A 10,756-nucleotide genomic window follows, 5' to 3' on the forward strand; every position below is an offset into this window, starting at 1 on the left:
AATTACATCTCTTTTCTTTTTAAATTACCCAGTCTTAGTTCTTTATAGCAGTGTGAGAACAGACTAATACATTGAGGCACCTCCATCCTGTTTTCCATAGTAGCTATTACATTTTACAGTTTCACTCACAGTGTACAAAGGGTAGCTTTTTTCCCACATCCTGGCTAGCATCTGTTATTTTCAGTATCTGTTGATAAAGGCAGTTGTAAGGGGTAAGATGATACATCATTATGGTTTTGATTCGCAATACTGTGATTAGTGATGCTGAACGTTATTTAATATGCCAGTTGGCCATTTATCTGTCATCTTTTCAGAAATATCTATTCAGGTCTTCTTCTTTTTAAATCAGATTATTTGGGTTTGTTTGTTTGGTATTGAGTGGTTTGAGCTCCTTATCTATTCTGGCTTTGTATCCCTTGTCAGGTGAGTAGTTTACAAATTTTGTATCCCATTCTGTGGGTTTTCTTTTATATTGTATCTTGTGCTGTGCAAAGAGCTTTTTAGCTTGATGGAATCCCATTTGTTTATTTTTGCTTTGGTTGACTGTGCTTTGAGGTCTCAAGTCAAAAACCTTTGCCCAGACCAGTGTTCTGAAGTGTTTCCTCAATGTTTTATGCTAGTAGTTTCATAGTTTCTAGTCTTCAATGTATTAAATAAGTGTTTAATCCATGTGATTTGATTTTCATGTGGTGAGAGAGAGGTTTTCTGTTCCTACATTAATTTGCTGAGGATAATGGCTTCCAACTCCATCCATTCCCTGCAAACAACATGAGCTCATTCCTTTTTATGGCTGCATAGTATTCCATGGTGTATATGTATCACATTTTCTTTATCCAGTCTATCATTGATGGGCCTTTGGGTTGATTCCATCTTCTCTATTGTGAATAGTGCTGCAGTGAACATGTGCATGCATGTATCTTTGTAACTGAATGATTTGTATTCCTTTGGGTTTATTATTATATAGCCAGTAATGGAATTGCTGCATCAAATAGTATTTCTGTGGACAGTTTTAATTTTAATTGCCAACACAAACTCAGAAAGCCCAGCTTATTCTTCAAATGTTTGTTAACTACCTTTTGCTCCAGGCATGGTGTCCAATGGGGGGGCCACAGAAATGGGCAAGAAATTCTACTCACCCTGGAGCTAACCAGCTATGGGGTGAGATCAATATGTACAGGTGTAACTGAATTCGACCTCGTGGCTATGACTGAGGACTTTGCAATTCTCCAAGGGAGCATGATGAGGGAGTGATTTCTTCCTTGAAAGGATGTAGGAAAAAGTTACGGAGAAGATGAGGTGACTCCAGGCAGATGATGGGGCCACGGTTCTCAGGTGGGGAATGGCTAGGCTGGTTGCAGCCACAGTGTTCATAGATCTGTTTTATTCTTGCTGCAGGGAGGAGCGTTAGTTCCTTCAAATGGAGGTGGAGGTTGGTCTCACTCACTTTGTTCACCCAGCAAGGACATCGGACTGAACACCCCCCAATCCCTCCCGGAGCTCAGAGAAAACCAGGGAAGAAGGGGGAGACATGAAGCTGGGAAGGACGGAATCCTGTGTGATTTTTTTCACTTCTGTATGTCCAGGAGGCCACATGATGTCTAATAGATAGTTGGCACACAATTAACGTAGGTAGACTTAGTTAACCAATACTCTTTATTTATTTTGAAACAGGGCTTCACTCTGTGACCCAGGCTAGAGTGCAGTGGTATGATCTCAGCTCACTGCAACCTCTACGTCAAGCTCAGGTGATCCTACCACCTCAGCCTCCTGAGTAGCTGGAACTACTGGCGCCTGCCACCTAGCCAGGCTAATTTTTCTATTTTTAGTAGAGACAAGATTTCTCCATGTTGCCCAAGCTGATCTCGAATTCTTGGCCTCAAGTGATCTGCCCGCCTCTGCCTCCCAAAGTGCTGGGATTACAGGCGTGAGCCACACCAACCAATACCATTTAAAGGAGCCTTTGGTTATACAAAAGAAAATCTATATGAAAGAGGCAGGAACAGGGAGCATAAATTTCTCTTTATTGGTTAAAGGCATTTTCTTTGGTTAAGGAATTCTGGCATATTATTTTTTTCCTTTTTTTTTTTTTTTTTTTTAGGAGACAGGGTCTTCTTGCTCAGTGGCCCAGGCTGCAGTGCAGTGGTACAATCATAGCTCACTGCAGCCTCCAACTCCTGGGCTCAAGTGATCCTCCTGCCCTAGCCTCCTGAGTAGCTAGGACTACAGGCATGTGCCACCACAGTGAGCTAATTTTTATTTTATTTTTGTAGAGATGGGGGTCTCGCTAAATTCCCCAGGCTGGTCTCAAACCCCTGGCCCCAAGCTGTCCTTCTGACTCGTCCTCCCAAAGCACTGAGATCACAAACGTGAGCCACCACACCTGTCCAAAATTATATATATTTAGTGTTAAGACATTTGAAGATTTCACTTGGCAGGCTCAAAGAGTTTTTTACATGTTGTTGAGGCAGCTGCAGATAGTATTAGTAGGTGTTGGCTCTAAGGAGAATGAAGCTTTCACAAAATAACATTCAGCTGAAACCAAGGAGAAATAAAGCTTTTAAGGGAATTTCTGGGGTGATGGTTGGCCATTAAATTTTAGGAACAGCAATTTCTGCTGTTTCTTTCGAAGTTGTTTCCTGCCCTGTGTTATCATTTCCTTTTGTCCCACAACCCAGACTTCTCTGCTGAAATCACTTGTGGGTTGGTGGTGCTATGGAGTTGAAGGACAGGCACCTGTGTTCACATTTGGTGTGAAATCATGACAAAGATACAGCATTTTCAGATGGCCAGCAATGTTTTGGGGACTTGGTAGTCAGAACCATCTAGCACACTCTGGGGGAAGGTGGGGGGAACACCAGATTCACCGTGAAGAAGTGGGATAGAGGCTTCATTTATATGATTTGGTTAATACAGGAAGGTATGACCTCAGCAGGCTGGAGAAATGAGACACTCGGGTTGCCAGCTGTGCTCCCTGTAGAACGTCTCCTAATTCAGATTGTTGCTGGCAGCCTGGGCCCTTTTTCAATGGTCTGAAAGTCTACACACCTGTCCTGCTTCTTACCAGATTCACACCAGCTTTGCAGCTTAAATATTCCACCTGTCACCCGCGAGTGCCAACTGTCTCTTTCTTGCCTGCTCAGGGAAATCAGCCCAGATCCCCTGCTGCGGCCACCACATGGAAAGACTGTCCTCAGTTTTTGGCCCAGGCACTAATCTGTGCCTCCATCCCCAATCCATAGGATCCCCAAGGAGTTTAATCCACTGCACCCAACCCTTGCATCCCAGGAAGAAGGCAACGTCTCTGAAAATTCCATGCATTGTTCCTTGTTTCCAACTCTTAAAAGGCCCCAGATCCCCTGCATCCAGCTAAATCTCTCCTCCATCAGAAGATTTGTTCCCCATGGCCTGTAATCCCAGCACTTTGGGAGGATGAGAGGGGGAGATCACCTGAGGTCAGAAGTTTGAGAACAGCCTGGCCAACATGGCAAAACCCCTTCTCTATTAAAAATACAAAAAACATTAGCTGAGCATGGTGGCACATGCCTGTAATCCTTGCTACTCAGGAGGCTGAGGCAGGAGAATCGCTTGAACTTAGGAGGTGGAGGTTGCAGTGAGCCGAGAGTGCACCATTGCACTCCAGCCTGGGCCACAGAGTGAGACTCTGTCTCAAAAAAAAAAAAAAAAATATGTTCCCAATAGAAGGAGCAAATTACCTTGAAAAAGATGCCCCAACATAGAGCACAGCAGTTTGAAAAGGGATGTTCACTCATTTATTCACTGAACACAAGTTTCTGAGCTGCCACTATGCACTAAGTGCAGAACATATGATACTGATTTTTTTAAAAGATACACAAAATACAGTTGCTGCTGCTCTTTTGAAGTGACTTGCAGAGGAGATGTTCATTAGCCAAATTGTCTTGCAGCTGATTATGTACAAACTGCTGTCAGTGTCACAAAGAGAAGGAACTCTTCTTTGAGAGTTTTTTTTTCTTCTTTTTAGAGACAGGGTCTTCCTCTGTCACCCAGCCTGGAGTGCAGTAGCAAGGTCATAGCTCACTGCAGCCTCAAACTCCTGGGCTCAAGTGATCCTCCTGCCTCGGCCTCCCGAGTAGCTGGTACCACAGGCATACACCACCACACCTGGCTAATCTTTAAATTTTTTATGGAGATGAGGTGTAATTATGTTGCCCAGGCTGGTCTCAAACTCATGGTCTCTAGCAGTCCTCCTGCCTTAGCCTCCCAAAGTGCTGGGATTAAGGCATGAGCTATCACACCTGGCCTTTGAAAGTTTTTAAGAGAAGTGTCTGGCCTGGGTAGCCAAGAACCACTTGCCTGAAGGGGTGTAGTGTGGGGGACATCTGGTGATCAGTAACAGGAACCTAGGCCATGAGGCAGAGATGGGAGAACAATATGCCTCAGGAAGGCAGGCAGGTGCATGTGGATCGAAGAAATAGGGAAAACTGGGGGAACCATAGGACTCCAGGATGTGGAAAGCATGCAGGACAAGAGGCAAGACCATGCACAGCCCCTCCAGAGGCCACATACATGGGAAGAGACTTAGCGCAGCCTCGCTCTGTAACCGAACCAGGGTTCAGCTGCTGACCACTTGAAAGCCTTACACAAGAGACAAGAATTTGTGGGAAGAAAAGCTGTTGATTTGGAGAGCAAGCAAAGCAAGAAGCTGGTGGATATCATCCTAAAGTACCATCTTAAGTCACAACAAGTTTTAGGCTCTTTCTATGTTAAGAGCAGGGGGAAGGGGGGCGGCTAGGATCACGATGTAACTGACAGCGCTTGCTTCGGCAGCACATATACTAAAATTGGAATGGTACAGAGAAGAATAGCAAGGCCCCTGGGCAAAGATGACATGCAAATCCTTGAAGCATTCCATATTTAAAAAAAAAATTTAAATTTTAAAAAGGGGTAACCAACCACCGCAGACATCTGGGCACTAGTGAGGGTCCAAGGAGGTTGGGAACTTCTTCGTCCTTGATCAGATCACAGTGCTAATATAAATCTTTCAACAAAACAGCTAGTTGTTTACATCTCCCTTAATCCCAGAGTTCGTTTTTAAAACTACATGATTGCTGTGTGTGCGTTATTATCCTAGTGTCCTAAAATTATCCTAGGCTACGTGCAGGAATGAGAAAAGGTCCTTTAAACAAAAATGGAGTGAGTTATGTTTGTTCTTTCACTGTTTCTCCGCTATAGTTCAAAGATGGCTTCCTAATGAGATGAAGCTCCCGGGACTCACACCCTCATGCAATCTCCATTCCTTGAACCTCAACAGGCCTGTGACTCCGCATGGCTTCTGCGGCTGCCACTGGGAGATCTTGGAAAGTTTGCACTGGCCTATAAATGCTTTGCAGTTGGGGAGCCTAGCTTAACCCCATGGAGAGGCCACATGAAAAGAGTGTGATGCCCAGCTAACCCACATAGCTCTGTTACCCCTACTGAGACACGAGACACATCAGAGAAGAGTTGAACCTTCAGATGACCCCAGCTCTAATCAACACCTAACTGCAAAACTGTTTGAGAGATTCACAATAGCAAAGCCATGTAATCAACCAAATGCCCATCGATAATAGACTGGATAAAGAAAATGTGGTACATATATACCACGGAATACTATCCATAAAAAGGAATGAGATCATGTCCTTTGTTAGGGACATGATGGAGTTGGAGGCCATTGTCCCCAGCTAACAACAGGAACAGAAAACCAAACGCTGCATGTTCTCACTTACAAGTGGGAGCTGAATGATGAGAACACATGGACACATGGAGGGAACAGCACACACTGATGCCCATCATGAGAGTTGGGGGAGGGAGAGCGTCAGGAAGAATAGCCGATGCATGTGGGGCTTAATGTCTAGGTGATGGGATGATCTGTGTGGCAAACCAGCATGGCACACATTAACTGTGTAACAAACCTGCACATCCTGCACATGTACCCCTGAACTTAAAAGTTGAAAATTTAGGAAAAAACTGAGAGACCCCAAGTGAAAACCACCCAGGTGAGCTTAGTCCACCCGCATAACTGTGAGAGCCAAATAAATAGTTTCTTTAAATCACTATGTTGTGTGCTAGTTTGTTCTGCAGAAGTAGAGGAACAGATTTGGTGCCTGGAAGTCAGTGCTTCCAAAAAAAAAAGAAAAAATATTAAAACAAGGCTCTAGACATACAAATGTGCCAGTGGGTCAATAGGGTTGTCCATTTCACATCTTGAATAAGGAATGCTGCCCAGACAGGCTTAAAGGCACAGAGCTTGCTGGATGGAATGTGGCTCCTGTCCATCTGTGGAATTTCTACAGTGCTTTATTTGTTTGCGTCATGTGTTTCCCTGACTGACACTGATAGTTCAGTGTGTCCTTCTGGGCACAGTGCTATAAAATTGTAGCCGAGTTGAGTAATAAGGTGTCTCTATTCCTGTCTTTCGTTCACTGCTGTTTACAAGAAAATAGCGTGAGTGAGTGGCAGAATATAGCTCTGTCAGGATCCTGCCTTCACAGAAATAAAAATGTAAAACTGTCAAATCTCAAGTGTTCTATATCCAAAGGAGCATTATTGCCTCCTTTCTGGCATCCCTCAGCATCCCATAATGCTCCTATCAGTGAAAAAAACAATAGTGTGAAATGCAAATTCTTCTGAGTTTATTTTTATTTGGTTTGGTAATAACCAGGGTGATTTCTGAATCCCAATAAGATGGCTACACACAGTATTCCTGTCTTCCCATTCGGACAGAAATATAGTTTATTCATCATGCCAGCCACACTAAAATGCCCAGAAAGTTTCACCTTGGTCTGTGAAAAGAATTCTAGTATCATTGGCAGACATTTCAGGTGTTCTCTAATCTACCTAGTAACCTGATTCATTGATTTCTTCATTCAGAAGTCTGCTGTTGAACACCCACTGTGAGTCAAGCACTGTGATTGACTAATCCACTTTTTTCTTTCTTTTTTTTTTTTTTTTTTTTTTGAGATGGAGTTTTACTCTTGTTGCTTAGGCTGGAGTGCAATGGCACAATCTCGGCTCACCTCAACCTCCACCTCCCGGGTTCAAGCAATTCTCTTGCCTCGGCCTCCTGAGTAGCTGAGACTATAGGCATGTGCCACCACACCTGGATAATTTTGTATTTTTAGTAGAGATGGGGTTTCTCCATATTGGTCAGGCTGGTCCCCAACTCCTGACCTCAGGTGATTCACCCATCTCAGCCTCCCAAAGTGCTGGGATTACAGGCATGAGCCTCTGCGCCCAGACCCCACTTTTTTCTATTGGGGTAGGTGACTGTGGTCTGTAAACTAAAAATGAACTCTTAAGCCCCACCTCTCCCCCGCTGCCACAACCAACTGAACAAACTCTCTTGGCGGAGGGGACCCCAGAAAAAACTGAAAACTGAGTTTCCAGCCATGATGGGATGGGAGGTCAGAAATGCTTCATAATACATGCCCTTTTGCAGTTCAGACACAACTGAGCAGCACTGATGTTAAAAATAGACACCACAGTACTGACAGAACAGACTCTTTGTGGCAATAAGATATCAAATTATAAACAGGATCTAAGGTTATGTCAGGCAAGGTTAAGTCAGACAGACAACCCTACGCTTAAAGAATGAACTACATTCTAACTGCCACAAGGTTTTTATTTTTCTCTGGCGCTAAACAGGCATTGACCTTGGAATAAGTATTATTAAAATAATTAGCTCACCACCAGACACTAACTGATCCCCTAGTTCCATGAGTCACAACTACAGCTTTGATTGGACAAGAGACTGCTTTCTGTATCTTCCTCCTCATAAGAAGACCACTAGCCATGACTAGTTTTAGCCTGTTTATAGAGGCTGCACACTTGAGTAGCTCCATATCCCGAAAAGATGTTTTGACATTTAGAGACTAACTGTAATACGTTTAAGCGTTAAGTCTCCACCACAACGTGTACACGGGTCCTATGTTAGATGCATGTTTGTTCAACATGCATACATCAAGATCCCTTCATGAATGTTCATAGCTCTTCCTTAACCTGTTGAATATGTATGCTTAGCCAACCTGTTCAGCATAAACTCCTGCCCCAGCTCCTCCTCCTCTGATGTGCTTGTCTCTGGTCTGGGCCAGAGGCTACACTTCCCAGCCTACGGGATGACCATCTTGCAGGATATAACCCTTTACAAGAAATAATGTCTTCTTAGCTGGGCATGGTGGCTCATGCCTGTAATCCCAGCACTTTGGGAGGCTGAGGCGGGCGGATCACAAGATCCGGAGATCGAGACCATCCTGGCTAACATGGTAAAACCCCATCTCTACTAAAAATAAAAAAGGAAATTAGCTTGGCGTGGTGGTAGGCACCTGTAGTCCCAGCTACTTGGGAGGCTGAGGCAGGAGAACGTTGTGAACCCAGGAGGTGGAGCTTGCAGTGAGCTTAGATCACACCACTGCACTGCAGCCTGGGTGACAGAGCGAGACTCCATCTCAAAAAATAAAAATAAAAAATAAAGTTTCCTCTAAATTTATAAATTTGTGATTTTTTTAAAGTTAATTAACAGGTCTTAGCCTACAGAGCTTTATTTACTTTGGAGTTCTGGTGGAGCTACCTCTGAGCCCAGGTTTGGGCATGTGATAATCTGTGTGTTTCTATTGCCCAGTTTTCCAGAATGGTGTTGGTGCTTTTTTTGTTTTGTTTTGGAAACTTAGTTATCCAGTTCTTTCTTCAATTCCAAGACAGATTGTCTATTCTTTCAGTAAACTCTTTTTCTTAGTTGAAATTAGCTGGAGTCCATTTTTGTGGCTTACAACTTAGCAACACCACCCGATACAGTTCTACTTACAGCTGAGATGGCAAGGAGTTTTGTTTTCTCCCAAACTTCATACAGTTTCAAATAAAATAGCTTTATGTGTATCTGTCTTAACACCCTTCGGTGTTGGTGCTACTTCTATGCAATGGAAGAAATTAGTTTTGACCATGAAACCTTAAGTCTTGAGTCTCTGTTCTCTGCTAGGCCAGATGGGGAAGTCCAAGTTGAAAACACAATGCGTGTGCACATCTAGTCTGCCCTAATAGACTGTAAACTCCTTGCTGTGAGAGAGTATGGCTTGCTCAATTTTGTATCCTTAAAAATGGTGATTCCTAAGCATTGATGCTTCAAGGGTAGTAGATGTGGTTTTTGAGACTCGTCGGAATAGAGACAGTCATTAGATGGATGGAAGTCTTGGAAACAGATGACAGTAGCTTGGGGAATTGGAAGGGATTTGTATTAGTTTGTTCTCACATTGCTATAAAGAAGTATCTGAGACTGGGTTATTTATAAAGAAAAGAGGTTTAATTGGCTCACAGTCTGCAGGCTGTACAGAAAGCATGATGCTGTAATCTGCTTGGCTTCTGGGGAGGTCTCAGGAAACTTACAATCATGACAGAGGCAAAGTGGGGAGCCAGCATTACACAGGCTAGGAGCGGGAGGAAGAGAGTGGGAGAGGTACAACATACTTTTAAACAACCAGATCTCGTGAGAACTTGCAGTGACAGCATCAAGGGGGATGGTGTTAAACCGTGGAAATGACCCCCACGATCCAGTCACCTCCCACCAGGCCCCTACCTCTAACACTGGGGATTGCAATTAGACGTGAGATTTGGGCGGGGACACAGATCCAAACCACATCAAGATTTAATGACTAAATCCCGGATAATATCAATATTTAAGACCAAGAAAGAAGTGGAAAGAAAAGCCAGCAACAGAAGCAGAGAAAGGAATCAGAGAAGAGCCAAGCATGTTAGCACAGAAGTCAGTGGAGACCCAGGTTTTGAGAACCAGGCCGTGGTCAACAGCACCACGTGCTGCAGAGGGTGTAGGGCCAACTGTGCACTAAGAAGAGTTCAAAGAACTCAGCAACAACAACCAAAAAAACCTCTGATGATTCCATTCCCAGCAGAACAATGGGAACAAAAGCCAGCTTGCCCTAGTGGACATGCAGAATCGGGTCATGATGAGACCCCTTTGAGTACCGCTAAACCCCAAATTCCATTTTAAAATTATATAAATAATTGGCACTTGGATAGGACTTTGTAAGTGACAATGCATGGGTTAGTACTCTTTCTCTCTGGTGTTTAAGCAAAAGTGATTTACTGAAAATCCCAAACCAAGAATAGTCTTATATGGAATCTCCAACAAACTAAGGCTCTAAAACCCTCCCTTTGATGAGGGACTGAGAGGACTTGAAAAGAATACTGTGGTAATCCTCCTACTCTGCCTCAAAAAAAAAAAAAAAAAAGCAACAAGCACTGATGCAAATAGCAAATGCTTTGAACTGAAAATCCCACAATGGCAGGGGAGCATCAAAATTGCCCACATGAAGGTTTTCTCTAATGGAGACAAAGGCAGAAAAAACCCTACTTCCTAACATGTTCAATAGGGCATAGAGAGTAAAGCCAATGCCATTTTCATGCTCTCTGGATGCTAAAAGTTTTACCCTTATAATAATGCATTTTTCTATTTATTTTATTCTATTTTTAAATGCTTCTTAATATTACATGGCGAGATCATGCATCTTTAGGTAAATGTAATCAAGTAGCTCAATGGCTGTATTCTATATGCCATCCTCTCTGCCCAGTTAAACAGTCAATTTCTTCAGAGACAAGACCTTGTCTATCTCGTTCATATTCTATTCCAATGTCATAGCACCGTGCCTGACGTGTAATAATTTTGTTCAATTAATGAATGTTTTAGCTAAGCCCTCATCATCTTTTGCCTGAGTAATTGTGTTCTCTAATG

General features: G+C 43.3%; 1 non-coding gene across 1 annotated transcript; it reads left to right on the plus strand.

The window, feature by feature from the left end:
* Positions 1-4,790: 4,790 nt before the first annotated feature.
* Positions 4,791-4,897, plus strand: LOC115833710. The gene has a single exon (XR_004029050.1). It is a non-coding gene; the product is annotated as a U6 spliceosomal RNA (small nuclear RNA).
* Positions 4,898-10,756: the final 5,859 nt, after the last annotated feature.

The sequence above is a fragment of the Nomascus leucogenys genome, unplaced genomic scaffold (assembly GCF_006542625.1).
Source record: "Nomascus leucogenys isolate Asia unplaced genomic scaffold, Asia_NLE_v1 Super-Scaffold_3068, whole genome shotgun sequence".
NCBI classification, from domain to species: domain Eukaryota; kingdom Metazoa; phylum Chordata; class Mammalia; order Primates; family Hylobatidae; genus Nomascus; species Nomascus leucogenys.